Source organism: Sinocyclocheilus rhinocerous, unplaced genomic scaffold (assembly GCF_001515625.1).
Source record: "Sinocyclocheilus rhinocerous isolate Xijiao unplaced genomic scaffold, SAMN03320098_v1.1 scaffold3102, whole genome shotgun sequence".
Taxonomy (NCBI): Eukaryota; Metazoa; Chordata; class Actinopteri; order Cypriniformes; family Cyprinidae; genus Sinocyclocheilus; species Sinocyclocheilus rhinocerous.
The window spans coordinates 338766-358291 of NW_015654111.1; the positions used below are offsets into that span (position 1 = coordinate 338766).

Genomic DNA, 19526 nt, shown 5'->3' on the forward strand with positions numbered 1-19526 from the left:
TAAAAAAATATATGCTAATATAAAATTAAATGATAAAAGTACCCAATATAAAACTGCAAAATAAACATTCATCTATCGGTACTTTTAACTTGAGTACATAAAAAATCAAGTACTTTTGTACTTTCACTCGAGTAAAATTGAAAACTGAGGACTTTTACTTTTACTGGAGTGATATTTTATTATACGGATCTGTACTTTTACTCAAGTACTTAATTTGTGTACTTCGTCCACCACTGTTCTTTGGTTAGCATCTAAAGTCTAAAAGAACAACAGTGTTTTTCTGCATTCTGTAGGATAAGGGTCAAACTACTCTTAGAAAGGAGGAAGCAATGACCTGCCTGCCAAACAAGACCTCTCCCTGTTGCTTCTACATTGCTTTTCAGTATATAAAAGGACCTTTGGCTTCATTGTGGACTTACATTTCCAATGAAATGCCTGTCAAAACTGAAAAATCACAGCACATTGTTCTAAATCGCAAAGCTGAAATAAAAAGTGCTGAATTGTTCCTCAAAGCGCATTTCTTACCGGAAAGATCTTTCACATTATAGTGGTGTTTATGAGTCAACAACAAATAATCACTGGCCAACACCTTTCATCTCCTCTTGTTTGGCATAGGTGTATTCATAATGTTCTCACAGCATGCAATCCAAATTTCAGCACGGTTCTGCAACAAGACAAAGCTTGTGTTTACTTGCAATTTACATATGAGCTTTGATTTCCGGGAAAACCAATAGTACCTCTAGGCTTCTAATGGATCATAGTGGTATTTGGACCAAAAAGCAGTAGAATTTTCCACCCCACTAATACCACAAATTGCTGTATTATTTATAACCTCACACCAGTTCTCTGTGTGTAAAGTTGGCAATCGAAAAACACTGAATGCATTAATCATCCAGATTTTCTTGCTCTGGGTGATGATGAATTCTGTGAATGCATCATCAGCCAAGCAGATGTCTTTGAGGCCAGCTTGCATTTGTGTTAAAAAAAAAGCACGCAAGTCCGATGACATACTCCACTCAGCACTCCATGCTGTTTTTACAGATTATAATTTAAATATTTCACTGTTTACAGCAACACAGTATCTCTGCTGTCACAGTGGCCAAGCATACATTTTAGCCAAAAATAAAATGTCACCTCTGGAGCCAGTAACCAGCTCCATGTCTACGTATATACAGTGTAATTCAAAACTCTGAGAATACATTGACAATCTGGGATTCAAAATCTCACCCTGGAAATAAGCCGAATGTGTTAGCATTCTGAAATGTATATGTACACTAGTTCAAATGTTTGTGGTAAGCACAATTTAATTTATTTATATATTTTTATTCATTTATTTATTTTAGAAATTAATACTTTTATTCACCAAGGATGCATCAACGTGATCAAAAATGACAGTACAGAGTACAGTTACAAAATATTTATCTTTTTATTCAACTTTTTGTTCGTTAAAGATTCCTGAAAAATTATGTAGCAAGGTTACCACAAAAATATTAGGCAGCACGACCTTTTCCAACATGGACAATAATAACCAAATCAGCATGATTATAAGAATGATTTCTGAACAGTCATGTGACAATAAAGAATGGAGTAATGGCTTCTGAATATTCAGCTTTGACATCACAGGAATAAATAACATTTTAAAATATATTATTTTAAAATGTTAAATCACCAATACTTTGGTGAGCACTTTACATATATAGCATTATTTTATATACACTACTGGTCAAAACTTTGGGATCAGTAAGATTTTAATGTTTTTTAAATAAGCCTCTTGCTCAGCAATGCTGCATTTATTTGATCAAAAATACAGTAAAAACAGTAATATTGTGAAATATTATTACAATTTAAAATAACGGTTTTCTATTTTAATACTTGACTTAAAATACTCAAAATATTTTTGGAACCTGTGATACTTTTTTCAGGATTCTTTGAAGAATAAAGCATTAAAAAGAAAATCATTTATTCTAAAAAAGAAAACTTTTGTAACAATATACACTACCGTTTAAAAGTTTAAAAGAAATTAATACTTTTATTCAGCAAGGATATGTTAAACTGATTTTTTTTTTAAAATGCTCATAAAGACTTAAATTGTTATAAAAGATTTATTTTTTGAATAAATGCTGTTCTTTTTAACTTTTTATTTATCAAAGAATCCTGAAAAAAAGTATCACAGGTTCCAAAAAAAATACAATAAGATACGATTCTTTGTTGACTAAGAAAAAATGCACTTTGAGGAATATGCAGTACTTTTTATTTCAGCTGCGATTTTGCAGAAAAGTTTATTTTTATTTATTTTTTAAAATTCGTTTATTTATTTATTTTTACATTTTAAAACATCCATAGTAAACATATTGTACACCATCTGTCCATCTCTGCTAGTGCCAAAGGGAGAATGCTTCGTACTGGTGCAAGAGAAGAAATTGCAGGGAAGGAGAATCAACAGATCTTAATCAGACGATGTGGTCATCGTCAGAACCTCAGCGAGGCAGATGATGCTTCCGGAAAAGCTGGTGTGTGGGGGCATGTAAACATCCCTGGGGGGGAGAGCGCAGCTGATCTGTAGCAGGGTAATGACCAGTCAGAGGAGGAGTTCATGTCACAGTGATGTTGAACCGTATCAGTGTCAAACACTCAGACGCACAGGAGACATCTGGGAAGATGGGGAGGGTATGATAAACAAGGCTGATATGACCAGTGGGCAATTGATCTCTCTATCATATCTTTCTCCCTCTCTTGTCTTTTCTCATCCCCTCTTTGCCTATCTTTAGCTTTCATAATGGGCCTCATTTATGAATTCTTTCCCTATATGTGTAATTTGGCCCTGAATAAAAGGCATTAATAAAATGTTGCTTTCACATTTACAGACATTTTTGTCAGACAGACACCTATTCCTTCTGGCCCATCAACCACAGTTTAGAATCCTCCACCCATAATTCAGTCTTTCTTTCTGTAATTGAGCTATTCTTAATCAGAAAAGGCCAGTAGTTCATAAACCAACAAATCTGTACATCACACATTAGGCCATGCATAATGCAGCATACTGTAATAAGAAATTACAGTACATTTGTAAAGAGTCATCAGAGCAGTATTAATATTCATATCTTTGCATTTATTATTTTTTAAGAATTTTATAAATTAATAGTATTCCTTTCACCATGGACACTTACATGTTCCAGGGCAGGAACGTGAAAAGATTCCTCAGCAAGATTTATTTATATAATCAATTTATATCACAATGTTATTGAACAAAATACATGTTTTAGATGTGGTGTAAATTACATTGTTTAACCCTTTTTGGTTCAATCCTTCTTGGTTCAGTTGTTTGTCCACTGTTAGACATTGCTTCTAAATAAATTAATAGTGTGAAAAGTTTATTTTCTAAATGGCCAAATGGCTAAGAGTGCCCACAATTTTGCACCCTAATATGCATATTGCTGCAGAATGTTAATAAAAGTTAATATAAATGATAAAATCCATTACTGCGCTGATTGTCATGCATACACAGTCTTCTAAGGTGCCCGCATTTCAAAATTCTTCTATTTCTGAATATTATTTAAACAAACAAGATTAGGTGGGTGCATAAAAATATGCTAAACTTTAAAACTGCATGAACATTAATTAAGCTCCAATGCAAACCAGTCACTTATAAACAGTGTCATCTTTCATAAATGAGTGCCACTACAACTATGTCCAGCTCTCTCAAATTCTCCTACATCACATTTATCTTTTTATTCTCCTCCCTTTCTCTTTCACTGCAAGCCCTTACCATAACCAGACAAGAGCCTTTTAGTAATTTTTCATGAATGCTGGATTGAAGTGTTGTAGTATATGTATGCGTTTGTGTGTAAAGGAAAGAGAGCAAGAGAAAGACAGAATGTGACCGGGACAGACAGAGAGGAGTCCTGGAATTACACCCTAGTCAATTAGTGACATACGCTGACAGAGACGCCACACAAAACAAAGCTTGTGGTCACAGGCACAGTTTTGCCTTACTAGTGCAGATCAAATTAATAGCATCCTTGTCAAGGCAAGTTATTGTATTATTCCCATGGAGAGAAATTATGAGGCTTGGCAGAGATCTTGTATGATTGTTGGCATGAATGATACAGCAACAGGCGAATGATATTGAATTTGGTATATGAGTTACCAATATCCATGACTTACCAATCATTTGAATTTGAATAATCATGTTCTGTGATTGTCCTTAATGTATTTAAATGATATTTATAACTACAAATAAAGCAATACATAGGAAAATTCCATCTTTATTTGGCCTTTTGAGATGCCCGTCATTGGCCAATAATCGGTGCATAATAGACATTTTCTGACATAAAAAATGTGTGCATTTTCAGTATATATCATATAAAATAGTCAATTTAATCTAATACAATTTGTGTACATGCCTTGTGTTTTGACCAAATTGTATTATATATGGTATGGTTAAAAGTTTGGGGTCAGTAATTATTTAATTTTTTAATTATTTTTTTTACTAAGTTATTAATTTTATTAAGCGATGAAGCAGTAAAATGGTCAAAAGGAACAGTAAAGATATTTACATTAAAAAAAAAAAAAAAAATTTTAACCAATGCTGTTCTTTTGACCTATTTATCAACGAATCCTAAAAAAAAATGTATCACGGTTCCCACAAAAAAAAATAGTATGCAGCTGTTTTTAACATTGATAAAAAAAAATACTTTTCTTGAAAAAAATTAATCTGCGTATTAGAATGATTTCTGAAGGGTTATGGGACACTGAAGACTGGAGTAATGATGCTGAAAACTCAGCTTTGCTATTACAAGAAAATTATTTTAAAATATATTGAAATAGAAAACTGTATATTGTAATAATATTTAACAAAATTACCGATTTTACTGTATAGAACAAATAAATGCAGCCTTGGTGTCTTTCAAAAACATTTATCAACCTCAAACATTTGAAATGCAGTGTATGTAATCACACAGGTGGTTACCCTCAATACCTACTTTTGTCAGGCCTGGAATTCACAATTTAAAACTCCCTGACATTCTCTGGTCTTCTGTTGGAACCCTGGTTACAAAAACATGCATCTATTTTAAGCAACTGCCGTTGTAAAAAGAATCTAAAGACTGATCTGAAACATACAGAGAGGAAAGCTCTTCTGATATAACAAAGCTGAAGAAATAAATGTACAGCATTTCACAGTAACTTATCTCCACCTCACTTTGTATCTGAAGCCGTGCTAACTTGAGATAAGTACTCATGATCCTGTGGAGGAGGGTGATCTTTAAGGCTTACATCCTGGCAGAAAGGTGTTAAGCGTTCCTTCATGCTCACCTTTTCTACCTAATCAGGATCGTCAGACTTCTTGCACACTCGCTGGATTATGAGGGATTTCAGCATCACTACACTAAATAAATGGGGTCTAGTCCAGGTGAATGAGCAGAAGCATGTCTGGCCGATGCTTTCTCGCTTCAAGCCAAAAGGGTTTGGATTAATGAAGCCGAGTCTGACTCTCCTTAACTCCTGCCCTCTTTCCGCAGACGCCTATAGGCTCATTACAGGATGAAATGTCAAGGGGTTCTGAAATATTCAATGAGCAGGGACAGATATCAAAGTCGAGACCTGGAACATGCCACTGATGCTGAGAGGGAAAGAGACATATAAGGCAGGTGGCATGACACGGAGGTAACAGGCCTGTGGAAATGGCTGGGATCAGACTGTCGGGCTGCTGAAGAGCCAGAGGAAAACAGAGAAGCAATCTGACAGCTGGGCTCGCTGACCTTTATTAATAGGGATTAATAAAGACTAGCAGCCAATTCCAGCACAATCACCACTGGTAAGGCTTTAACCAGGAGGGTCTTGAAAAGAATTGGTGTTAATGAGGAGAATTTGTTGCTTGACAAGTGATGAATGTCCACTAGACATAGACCTTTAGCAATAGCAATAAAGGGATAGTGCACCCAAAAATCAAACTTCTGTCATCATTTACTCAATCTCATGCTGTTCCAAACCTGAATGACTTTCTTTCTTCTGGGGGAACACAAAATATGACTTTTTTGAAGATATTTTGAGGAATGTTTAAACTGTTGTCCTTACAATTAAAGTCAGTGGGGTCCAAAATGAAACTGACTGCCATTGTATGGGGGGAGGGGGACTTACCCTTATTTAATCTGAATGAAAGAGATTACATTTCTTTTTCTCCAGGTAAATTAAGTCCATTTCTTTGAGCTAATTTAGTTGGATGATTAAATTAATATACTTAATAGTTTTAACTCAATGTCATTAAGTCTATCAAACTCAATTTACAAAGGATTTTTAAATTCATTTCATGTTAGTCCAACTTAATTTAGTTTATTAGGCATTAGTGTCACTATACCATCAATAGCATAGGTTAGCATGACTTTATTATATGTAATATTTACCTCAATGTTTATTTTATGTAATCCATGGCCTACGTCCAAGCTCCACTCTTCAGCACAATAGTAACCAAGAAAGTGAACAAAAAAATAATCTGCATTAAATTTCTAACATAATTGAACAATGAATATAGTTTTTCCTTTACCTCAAAGCACATAAAAACCTTGATTTAAATATTTACTCTCCCAAAATGGTCTAATGCAAAGCATGTTGGGAAGTAAATGATATAGAATTAAAAGTGTATAATTTAAAAAGTTATGTCAGCAAAAATTATTTGGATTGCTGCAGCACAAGTACTTCCATTTTACAAATCAAAGTGCATTGAACTTTATGAAATTCAGTTATAAGTTTTATTGATAAAATGCTCAAAAGTTGTGTTGATTTAGCATCTCTTAATTACATTAACTGAAAAAGCAGCAAAAAAAAAATAGATTTTTGAGTGTAGCATTTTTCAATGTTAAACAAATTTTCGGGAACAACATGAAGGCGAGTCAATAATAGGGATTCTCATTTTTGAGTGAACTATCCATTTAACTACACTTTTGGCTAACCAGTTTACCTTGGTTGACTTATATAAGATCTAAAATAGATCAATGCAAATTTTTGTGATGAAAAGCCTCCATCTCTTCCTCCAAATATCTAAAGACTGTTAATATGCCATTTCAATTCCATAAGCTATATCCATTTTAAAACATGAAGTAAGCAAATCAGCTTGATGTCACCTTGATGATGAGAAGTTGAATTATTGAAAGGTTGAATTATTGAAAGGTCTGTCCTTGCCAGCAGCTGCACATCATACTACGGATATTGTTCAGAAATGTCCGAAAGGAAGCTCCTTTTTTACTCTTAAACACTAGGATGCCCTCAATGGAGATGGAAAACGTCAAAATAATTTACTTGTATTTTCTTTATTTTCTAAGGTAGCCTGTGACATCATTCGTTTCTTCCAGGAAAATTAGAAATTTCATTACACAGGCTCTGCCTCCGTATTGTGTCAGTAAGAACCTTCTACCTCAAACAACAATTTTGTGATACTAAGCAACCATTCTGATGATTCCAATTTATCACAGTTATAGCATACGGCATGCATTGAGTGCTTCTCCTCGCTTCCACAGACCCCAGACCAGGATGTGCAGATTGCATGGAGATGAATGACTTTCAGTGGAACACAGCTCATTAAATAAACATATACGTAGAAGACACAGAGACAAGGAGAGAGGGAACACAGTAAAAGACTGAACAAAGTTAATGGCAGCACATTAAGCCATGTCCTGTGAATATGCTAGTGGATAAAGTTCGGAATTAGAAGGGATCTGGTGATAATAATTTTTTTTTAATGTTTATTAGTTTAGTGTAAAACTAACTGTACTCTGAATAGCCATTAAAAAAAAAATTAATAAAAAAAAATTTAAGTATAAAAAAAAAACAGTATAATTGATCAAAAAATACAGTAAAAACAGAAATATTGTAAAACATTACAATCTAAACTGAGGGCCAGATTTACTAAACAGGGCAAATTAGCGTGAGAGTGCAATCCCATAAAAGCGCCGATGGGAGTTGAAAGTTCTGCGGCAGATCTAAATGAAAGAAAAGAAGGGGGGAGGGGGGAACCTTAGTAAATCATGTTGCGTGATTCATTTAAATACTCTTCTCCCATAAATTCTGTGTCTGATGGGAAATGCCTACAAATACATCTGCAATAATATAACAAATAAAAATAACGCTTTTTCAGCACAAATTTTTCACTGTTAGTAAATCTGGCCCTAACTGTTTTCTATTTCATAAATGTTAAAGGGTTCATATGATGTTGCTAAAAATAACATTATTTTGTGTATTTGGTGTAATGAAATGTGTTTATGCGGTTTAAGGTTCAAAAAACACATTATTTTCCACATACTGTACATTATTGTTCCTCCTCTATGCCCCGCCTTTCTGAAACGCGTCGATTTTTTACAAAGCTCATCGGTCTGAAAAGCAAGGTGTGCTGTGATTGGCCAGCTATCCAGTGCGTTATGATTGGCCGAATACCTCAAGCGTGTGACGGAAATGTTACGCCCCTCACCATACTGTGATGATGCCCTGTCAGGCCGGAGCGATGATTCAAAAACATGAAAACCCATTATAAACGAGGCATTCGTTGCATCCAGTGGGGACATAATTATGGATTATAATGACTTGTACTGTCTTTTTACGTGTTGCGTCACACTATCAGGTGGCTATATAATCCCAACTGTAAAGCCATGTTGGCCAATCAGAAGCCTGAAAAAGTCTCCAGTAGGTTATTTCTGTGATTACAAAGCTGAATTTTCTTCAGTGACTTCAGTGTTACACAATCCTTAAAAAATCATTCTAATTAAGAGTTATGCTGCTTAATGAAATCATGATCATGTTTTTCACGATTCTTTGATAAATAGAAAGTAAAAAAAAAAAAAAAAAAGAAATAACAAGTCAGTGTGGAAGAACTTGGCTGGTCTGCATAAAGCCAAGTCCTAATCCCAGCTGAACACCTCTAAAAGATGTGTCACCTTTGATCAATATATTTATCACTTTTGGGGTGAGATTACTGATCATGAGGTAAAATATTGCAATACTTTTGCAACAGATTTAGTTTTTCCTCACCCTTATCAATTATGAGTCAATATTGTGCAAACTAAATGTTAAATTATTTTTATCAGTATTAAATTGGCCAACCCACTCTCTGGACATCACCATTTACTGTTAAATACCCATATCTGTCGAACTCAAGGCTATTTGGTGGTAATGCCAACAAAATCAATCAGATCTTTGGCAAACATATCACACAGATGTACAGAGCAGTGCACAGTGGCAGTGGCAGAGTGACATATCTGTACTTGTACCAGGACTGTGTGGATAAAGAACTGATGCTGATATATATATATATATATATATATATATATACATACATACACCAGCCTTGACTTCAATGAGCACTCTGAAAGAGAAAAGAAAAAAAATGAGGGAAAAAGAAAGAGAAAAGAGAGTGAAGAAGCCGTTTCTACACAGGGTTCATGTTCACCTGAGCTTGTGCCTGTGAGAATCACATTTTTTTTGGTGCTACTTTTGCACACTCATTCTGGCACACGAACACACATGCTCTCATATTTTTTGTGTTTAGTGGCTGATGATAAAACAAAGTTGCTTTTGCTGATGGCAAGAAGGGCATAGAGGTGAGGACATGTGCTTTACACAAGTCAGCTTTATACACTCTCTCTACATACACACACACACACATTCTTCCACACTGGCACTCTTTTGCCTTAAGGATTGTGTGCAGTACCTCGCTCTATATTTCTCTCTCTCTTCCTGCCTCCCACATTCTGTCTTTTTGCAAACATATCACACAGATGTACAGAGCAGTGCACAGTGGCAGTGGCAGAGTGACATATCTGTACTTGTACCAGGACTGTGTGGATAAAGAACTGATGCTGATATATATATATATATATATATATATATATACATACATACACCAGCCTTGACTTCAATGAGCACTCTGAAAGAGAAAAGAAAAAAAATGAGGGAAAAAGAAAGAGAAAAGAGAGTGAAGAAGCCGTTTCTACACAGGGTTCATGTTCACCTGAGCTTGTGCCTGTGAGAATCACATTTTTTTTGGTGCTACTTTTGCACACTCATTCTGGCACACGAACACACATGCTCTCATATTTTTTGTGTTTAGTGGCTGATGATAAAACAAAGTTGCTTTTGCTGATGGCAAGAAGGGCATAGAGGTGAGGACATGTGCTTTACACAAGTCAGCTTTATACACTCTCTCTACATACACACACACACACATTCTTCCACACTGGCACTCTTTTGCCTTAAGGATTGTGTGCAGTACCTCGCTCTATATTTCTCTCTCTCTTCCTGCCTCCCACATTCTGTCTTTTTGTTTCTGGCCCATTACTTCTTTCTCACCTCACACTGTCTCACCGCTGCGATAAAAATCACAACATGGTAATGACCAGACCGCCTCCACCCACTTTCCCACACCACACCCCCAACTTTCTCCATCTTTCTGCTACATAGATTAATCGGGGCTAACACAAACTAGCACTTTATAATGAGTGTTCCTCCAGAGGGCTGGTCAGGGGGGCTTATCCAAAGTAAAGCGATTCTTTTTCCCTCTATTTATGCAGCAGCACGTCTGCCACTCGCCCTACGCCTTATGAAGGAAACTCGCAAGGATGGCCCAGGATTCGCTTCCTGAATTCCAATGCGCATGCGTCACATGCGTTTATTGTCCCTAAACCCTCTTATCTAGGCTTTCCTTTAGCCTGGTAATGATGTCGCCCGGCTGAGTGAGGCTCAATGCACATAAAAAAAAAAAGAAGAGAAGAGGGAGGCTGACCCACTTTGAAGGGTTTCCCCTACAGCTCAGCCCAAAAGAAAGCTGACACAATTGGGCCACTGTGACACTGCTACTGCTGCGACAGTTGTGGTTTCAATACCAAAAGTGCACACATGCGTTGCGCACATGCACACTCCCAGAGATCCATACAGACATCTAATTTAAAGCAGCAGTTCACAAAAAAAAATAATAATAAAATACTGACATTTACTCACCCTCATGTCAAACCCAAATGACTAATTTATTGTGAAGCAAAAAATATATTTTTTGTTATATATACACATTTGATACATTGACAAATTTATCGTTTTTAAATTTACATATAAAAAATAAAGACTATTGAAGTAGTCTATAAGACATACTGTGCGCTGTTCAAAGTCGTCTGAAGCTATACAATGCCTTTTACTAAGAAAACAAAAAGCCGTCCACATACCAAAACCAAATATCATTATTATTCACATATAGTCTTCCTCTTCAGTCAGCTAGAAAATTGAGTCAGTGAGTTCATATTTGAGAATGAATCAGTCAGAAAAGGGAACAAACGGTTTAGATTATCAGTGAATAAAGATTTACATTCCTAACACTGTAAGGTCTGTTCCTATCTTATTACTTCAGAAGATCTCAAATATAGCGTACAAATTGTATTGAAAACTTTAATGGGGCTTAATGGAGATATGCTAAGATTCATTATAAACTTAATAGAAAGAATATAAGTATTTTACATTTTTATGCATTTTATCCAAAAGCAACTTACATTCATTCTTAAAATAAAGGTTTTATTGGCATCTATGTTTCCATTAAGAACGTTTAACTTCCATGGAACCTTTCCATTGGACAAAAGATTCTTTATAGTGGAAAAATATACACATTTTATCAGTTCATGGAATCCCTGGGAATCGAACCCATGGCCTTAACGTTGCTAGCGCCATGCTTTTGAGCTAGACGAATGTATGGAAAAAATTTTGGGTGAATAAATATTAACATACTTTTTTATTTTTGGGTGAACTATATTCCTTTAATCTTATGATATCATCTATAAAGCACTCTGATAGAGAATATATCTGTTAACAATGGACTAAATTAGTTGCTATGCTGCATGTAAAACCAGTTAATTAGTCTGTTTAATATGCATCCATCTTTTCCAAAACATCTCAATGTGATTTACAGTCAATTACTGATAATTCCTTGTTGAGAAAAAAAGCATCTACCCCCATCCACACCCACTGCATATTAGCTTTAATGCACCTAATGAGTCGTTTTCATGCTTTTAGAATGCAGTACACTAAGAGCACTAGCCATGTGACCCTTTTAAAAGACAACCTTGTAACTAGCTAATTGAGCTTAGCACAGATGGCACCTTGACCATTGGCCAACAAAAGAAACAAAACCAACAAATGAATGCTGAGGAGGGAAGAGTGCTATATGAAGCTAATACCTAGAAGTCACTGGTCAAATCACTGGCAAAAATGGACCCTAATGAGAAAAGCTGATAAAAACAAGCCTGAAGCAACAGGTTCTTTGCAGCCTTCCAGCTAATTCACTTCCACAGATGCACTACCATCCGTTGACAAGCTCCACAAAACACTGCCATGTATAAGACTGACGTTAATGTACTATTAAATCACAGGCATTCAGGATAATGCACCAGTGCCATAATCGAATGAAATCTTGTAGACAAGTTCGAGGACAACATCATGGAGATTCAGGAAATTGGCAGTGGCAAGGGTTTACAGAAGCTCCTCTTATCGTAACTGGCATAATAAGAATAGAATAGAAAAATAACCTGAGAGTGCCTTGTACAACCTCGGAGTCATTAAAATGCAATATTATGACTATAACAATACGCAATACATCAGTTTCAGTACATTTCAGTACAAGGGGATTTCAGAAAATTTGCTGATAAACAGTAAAGGAGTCTGTAATGTACCAGCAGAGCTCTTGATTTGGGTCTTTGTTCTGTAATCTTCCCATGTTGCCACTGCAATAGGCCTGAATCTTTCATTGTTCATAAATTTCACAATACTGTTGCTCCACATTTGACAAAAAAAACCTCAAGGAATATGCTGCATCTGGAGATATTTTACCATTTTTCAGAGGACAAAAGGGAAAACAAGTTCTATATGTTTCTGCAATAAAATCATCGGCAGAGATTTTCCATAGAGAAAACAAAACCTCATTGAGGCAGGTTTATTGAACAATCTTGGGATTTATGCACAAATGAAAGGATGATTCTACAAAAAAAATTGTTATGCTAATATCAGGCTTAATCGGTGTCCAACAAGAACCTGAAAAAGTTTATCTAGTGCTGATGGTATAAGTTAGAGCGGGACAATAAACAATAGGATATTAGATCTCTATATGATATCACACAGCCCATGTCACTAATAAGTCTGCATGTTCTGTGGGAATGAGTGGTGTGATTGTCTACCACACAATGACTGTGACGCTCACGGTGTTTTCATCATCTGATGTCTCAATACATGAGGACATGAACACATATTAACTTCATCTCCAGAGCTACTCTGAGAGACACTTCATGAGATTTTCACCATTTCATTTGATTAAAACTACCATCAAATACACACTGAAACTCAAGGATGTTCACATAATAATAATAATATTGTGTCACACTACTGTGTTGATGAACTCACACGAACATGATGATGATGGGTAGTCTTAAATAAATCCACAGAAGGTAAATCCAAACAAAGAGAAGGCTTGCAACACACGTAACATCGTCGAGACCCGACAACAATGAACAAAAAGAAAGCAGATTAAATACACAAGCAGACTAAACCAATTAAATAACACACCTGAACAGAATGACAATTAACTAAATGAATGGAAATGGTGCAAAAGGAAAACAAAGTCCAAACTGAATGATACGGTGACAGATCGCCCCCTTCCCGGAAGGTGTAACCTCACACCGAAGAGAGAAGGATGAGGCGGCAAGGAGGATGAGGACATGGCGAAGGGATGGTGAAGGGATGGCAAAGGGCAGGCATGCCATCAGAGAGATGCAGGAGGAGGTTCGGGAGGAGGACGACAAACAAAATCCAGGGAGGTGTAGGTGGAGGAGATTACCAGGGAGGAGCCTTGAGCGGGTAGGTGAAGACCCAGGCCATAGCCAGGACTGCACTCCATGGCGGCGTCACTGGAGGGAGGAACTATAGCGTGATGGAGCGACCGAGGAAGGAGGCGGAGCCTGAGGGAGGGCGGAGCGGTGGAAGGGGTGGAGGGTCGGAGAGCAGCGGACATCCCGCAAGTCCGCAGTGGAAGCGTGGCAAAGTCCAACCCAGGTGGAGCCGACTGACCGAGGGAGACCGGTGAGACCAAATGGCTGATGGTCCACGCTGGAATCGAGGGTGGGAGGAGCGTTAGGTGCATTAGTCTGGACGGCGGTACGGGGTGGAGTGGAGGTATCCGAGGCCGGAGGCAGAGCCACGGGATCCTCAGGTCCAGGAGACAAAGACTCCCGGCAGGCCCGAGATGGAGCCCCACCACTGAGAGGAGGTAACAGAGGGACTGACAGGGGACGAAGATGACTGGACAGCAGGAGTGGCTGAGGACTGAGGAGAATGAAGAAATGCACAAAATCGAAACAAGAATAAAAAGTCTCTTAAAGCAGCTTGGAGAGGAGGTGGGAAAGGGAGGCTGGGCGGGTCCAGCGAATCAGACAGATGAACTGAATTATACAGGATTAGGAGAAACAAAGTCTCCAACTCTCCAAACTGAAAAACAGTGTCCAAGCCCAGTAAACTCACTCTCAGTGGCAGGAGGGTGGGCGGGCCTCGCATCCATACCCTCGAATTCCATGAGAATTCCCTCCGGCACGTGTGGCGTTGCCGGCTCACACACCTGGTAAGACACGGTAATCGGCTCAGGCTCCAGGGCGATGGCAGGCTTAGTTGCTGCTTCTTGCGATGGCTCTTCCTCGCGGTGGACTCAGACAGACGCTCCGTGCAGCGGGCTATTGACTGGCTGTGCACTAGGTCTGCAGTGGGGCTGGTGACGTCCTCAATGGTGAAGGCTGATCCACAGGAAGCCAGTACCCCCTCCACAGTCGGCGAAGCTACATCGAGGGGGTTTCCCGGACAACTGCATTCTAGTGGCGTTGTTAAGTCCCACATGTAGAAACGTGCAGAGGCAGTCATAAGGAAGGTGGTCTGGTGGGCGAGACTCAGGAATTCCTCCAGGTGCTCCTCGAGGGAGCGATCTCCCTGCTCAAGGCACAGCAGGGTGACGGTGGCAAAATGATCCATGAAATATAAAAACAAAAAAACTTAAACACTGATCAAACGAAAACAAGGTAAAAGTATGCTGCTTCTATTTTACTTTAAGGTCGGGTCTTCTGTCAAACTACAGTGTTGATGAACTCACATGAACACGATGATGATGATGATGATGATAGGCAGTCTTAATCAATCCACAGAAATCCAAACACAGAGAAGGCTTGCAACACACATAACATCGACAATACCCGACAACAATGAACAGAAAGAGAGCAACTTAAATACAAAAGCAGACTAGACTAATGAAATGACACACCTGAACAGAATGACAATTAATGGAAATGGTGCAAAATTAAAACAAAGTCCAAACTGAATGAAACGGTGACAAATAGTAGTAGTAATAATAAAAATAATTTTAAGGGATATCATACAACCAATATATTTTTCCAACTCCGTTTTAACTTATACAGTTTGTCAAGTCTTATTTGACATTAAATTTAAAAAAATGCAATGTTTGATTGTAAATTGTTATATTTTCATTTGGTTACTTTTTACATTGTTAAAGTTTTATTAATTAATTTCATTAGACACCATTTTGATGGCAAATTTGTATTAAATCTTAAAACTTCACTTCAATCATAAAAATCCATACAAATGGATTTCATGGGGCACTAAACTAAAAAGGTAGCTTACTTTGTGGAGTTTAATTGTGAACAAACAAATTGTTTACATTCATTCTCAAGGTCTAACAAACGTGTAAAGCATTTCCTTCCCCGTTAATGGTAAATTAATATTGTGATAAATATTGATATAGTATGATATGGAAAAAATATTGCAATAATATTTTGGCCACACCGCCCAGCCCTATTATAAGGTACAAGACAGCCTTGAGGTGTTGTTTGTTTTTAATCCATCATGAATCATATGTATTTGTGGTATTTGCAGCAACGCAATCATACCTGCTGGTTCAATACACACAACTCATCATGAAGCTGAACAGAACAGCATAACACACAATTATTTTTTTCTAGCCTCGAATTCTGCATGGAGAAGGAAAAACAAGAAAATGACTTTTTCTGACTCACAACAAACACTCTAAAGTGGTGATAAAACAAAAAAGAGATAGAAAGAACAAACTAGTGTGTGCGTGGTGACTTGAAACAGAAGGTCCAGATGTAGGAAGTGTATTAGAGCCCCTTTCATTGGCCCACTCTGCACTGGAGTTGACAGATCTGAGACGTGCTCACCAGCGCCGTTCCTCAGTTTCTGGGGACTTCACTGGAATCTTTCTACTTCCTTAACAGTGTCTCGTGTAGCGGTCTTCATACATAGTATCACAGCCATTCAGTGGCATACTTGATTATATAGCAGTACAGTCCTCTCCAGAAAGACCGAGTTACAAAAGTGAAAAACAAAAGCTATTTCATGGCAAGGTGGCTCTGAGGCAATATGCTTGATTTGTGTGGGTTATTGTAGGTGTGGTGCGTGTATAAGAGAGCACATAAACATAGTCTTCCTCTTAGAAATCAGACATGAGTTTAAGAAATATAATTTGAAGACTGTCATCCATCAAACATGGAGGTTGTGCTTCTCATTGAAAGGAAACAAATAACATGTAGAAACAGTGAGATTTTTGCAGGGATAGGCTTTCTAAAATGCTTTGAATCCAATAAGATGCAATATATCACAACGATGCCACAAAACCAATAACAGACCTGACAGATGTGTCAAGAGCGGTTGTGATGTTCTGCGGTGACATCTCAGATCAAGAACAGAATGCGCTGCTTGAATTGCAGATTGCGATTTCTTCTCATGACACTCTATTTAGTTGCATTTACTAGAAAATAGCATCAATCTCAACCTTGAGATATGTTGAGAAATGAAAAATTCATGTTATTCTGACGGAACGCCTGAAATTTCCCAACGGATCTATGAATCCTGCACTCATAGAGGCACTCTGTAAGCTAATATAACTCTTGAAATACATGAAAACAAGCAACTCTGTGAGATTACATGCAAATGTGGATTGTAGTGCAGTCCATGAGACTATTAAGAGCACTGTGGGGTAGGAAAAAAAAACAAAAAAAAACATGAAATGCCTGTATAAATAAGTAGAAAATCACAGGAAAATATTCCACTGCTCCAGGAATTCAATTACTTAATGCAAAACCATAAACCCACAGACTAGCTGCAGCTTACTCTCAATGTCTCTCAAACAGTGAATACATTTGACATTTTTATTCTTCATAGTATAAGGAAAATTGTGTCGCTTAATGTAATTTGCAGGTGTATTCTCTACTCCACAGCAAGAAGCTAATGCACGTCAACAGTTTACAAAAACATGAATTGTTGGGGTAAACAAAGCAGTTGGACTTTAAAGTAAATTCAATTTATGTATATGACATACATTTGTTTGCATGTGATGACTGTAAATGAAGCTCCAAGATGGGTAAGGCTGAATGCAGTAAAGCTAAATGGATTTCAGCACCATGGCCAGCTCAATGCAGCTCCACAGAGTCCTCAATGACTGCATTTAGAAAACCACTCACCTCCAATATCCGGCCGCAGCTTTTTGTCATACTCCTTTAGTAAGTTGTTTAATATTTGCGTTGCGTCGGTCTCGTGGGTTTTGGGGGCCAACATTTGATTCACAGTAACGTCGTCGTACTCATCATCCTCAGAAGCGACTGTTTGAGAACTGAAGAAATAAAAGAAAATGTATTCAACAGGTCACCACTGAGGTCTTTTTCTATGTTTCAACTTGTGTAAAGACACTTCAATAATCAATTGTTTTGAACAACGACTGCAATTGGTTAAACAACTGAAATTAATACATTTATGTCCGAATTAAAGAGTTACAGCAACCTGGAATAGCTTAAGCTTATTAGTCCCCATTTTATAACCTGCTAGTTTTTTTGAGAGCATGGAGGACTAATTAGTAATCAGACAATAAAACCAATATGAAAGTAGAAACTATTTCACAATTGCACTCACATAAAAATGCCAGTTAAAGGCTGGGTTTCCTAAAGCACTAAACAGAACTTTACACACAAGTACAACAAGTTGTACTTATTCTCTATGGCATGTTTGCCAAAAGCATCATTATCCAAGTAGCATGTAAAAACATTAATAAATTAGCCTATGATCACACATAAGTCTGTTACATGCAAATATGTCAACAAATTATATTTAAGACTGTGCTAGACTCTCTCTTCCTTCAACAAGGGCAGGTTCATATCTGATCCAGTTGTCTTGTTTGTAGTCTTGTCTTGTCTACCATAAAAGAGACAGTCACAAACTGCATGATACATTCATTCATTTATACATACAGACACACACACACATTTATTAATTAATTAATTAATTTGTGTGTGTGTGTGTGTGTGTGTGTGTGTCTTAAAAATAAATCACAACAATCATCAATCACAAGCTGTTCAGTTCAGAACTGTTTAACAACTTTAAGCACCTCGACAAAATAGCATGCGATTTCCACGTTTTGTCAGCATTTTCACCCCGTTTTCTGGTTAGGAAGACAAACTTTCAGACATACTTATTTCAGCACCATTGGAACTGACAGCTCCTGTAACGACGCACACATGCGTTATCTCTACCGTGAAATACGGTAAAACATCAGTTAAGATCTTATTTAAAAGCGTGATTTGTAACGTTATCAGAAAACCCAGACAAACACAAATCACGCAGATTACACCCACAGAGATGCCGTTTGAAGACATGACAAGAGATCGAAGACTTTTACGAAAGCGCTGCGCCAAAAAAAAAAACGGGGAAAAAAAAACCTTCTTATGCAACGATTGAAATAACGATACAGAAAGTATTCTGAACTTCTTAAACAGCAGAAATCAAAAGACCTGTTTTTAAAGGTGCGTACATCACATCTTCATCGCCAGACTGGTGATATAGCCTATTATGTGGCATCAGGCTAGACTAGGCATAAGAAATCTGCAGAATTATCCTTATGAACAAATAATTGCTGTCAAGACAAAGAGGGTAGCAACGTCACTTACCATACACGAAACACTGACAGAAGTAAGAAGTAGAGGAACAATTTGGTGGACATGTTTTAGGTGAGATTGACTCCGTATTGAATGTGGCACACAGCACGGAGACTCTTCTAAGAAGGAAAAAAAAGTGAAACAGCAGCAGCCTTTTCTTCCAGGCTCAGTTAAAACAGTGGCGAGTAGTCGATGTTATAGTCCAACGGGAACAGTAAGATATCCTCGGCTAGCGTCCGGTGCTTAAAGTTCACTTACATTGACAATTAGCGGGATCAAATAATAGAAGAGCCCCTCCTGCTCCTTGAAGTTGCGCTGCTTTCGATTGCACCACCGGATACACATACTGACGTTCACAGGCAGAGCGCAAACTTCCAAAGTGGATACCTTCAAACCTCTAATGCATCCGTTAGTTTCTGCAAATTACGTCATAAAAAAAACAAAGTCTGCCCTCCCGGACGGAACTTGAGATCCTCTTCGGGTTCATCTGGTATTTCAGAAAATAAAAAACGTCAG

At 37.4% G+C, this 19526-nt stretch overlaps 1 pseudogene; it reads right to left on the reverse strand.

Annotated features, from left to right (window-relative positions):
- LOC107716967 (gamma-aminobutyric acid receptor subunit gamma-3-like) overlaps nucleotides 1–19526 on the reverse strand; it is a 118450-nt pseudogene that overhangs the window by 98463 nt on the left and 461 nt on the right.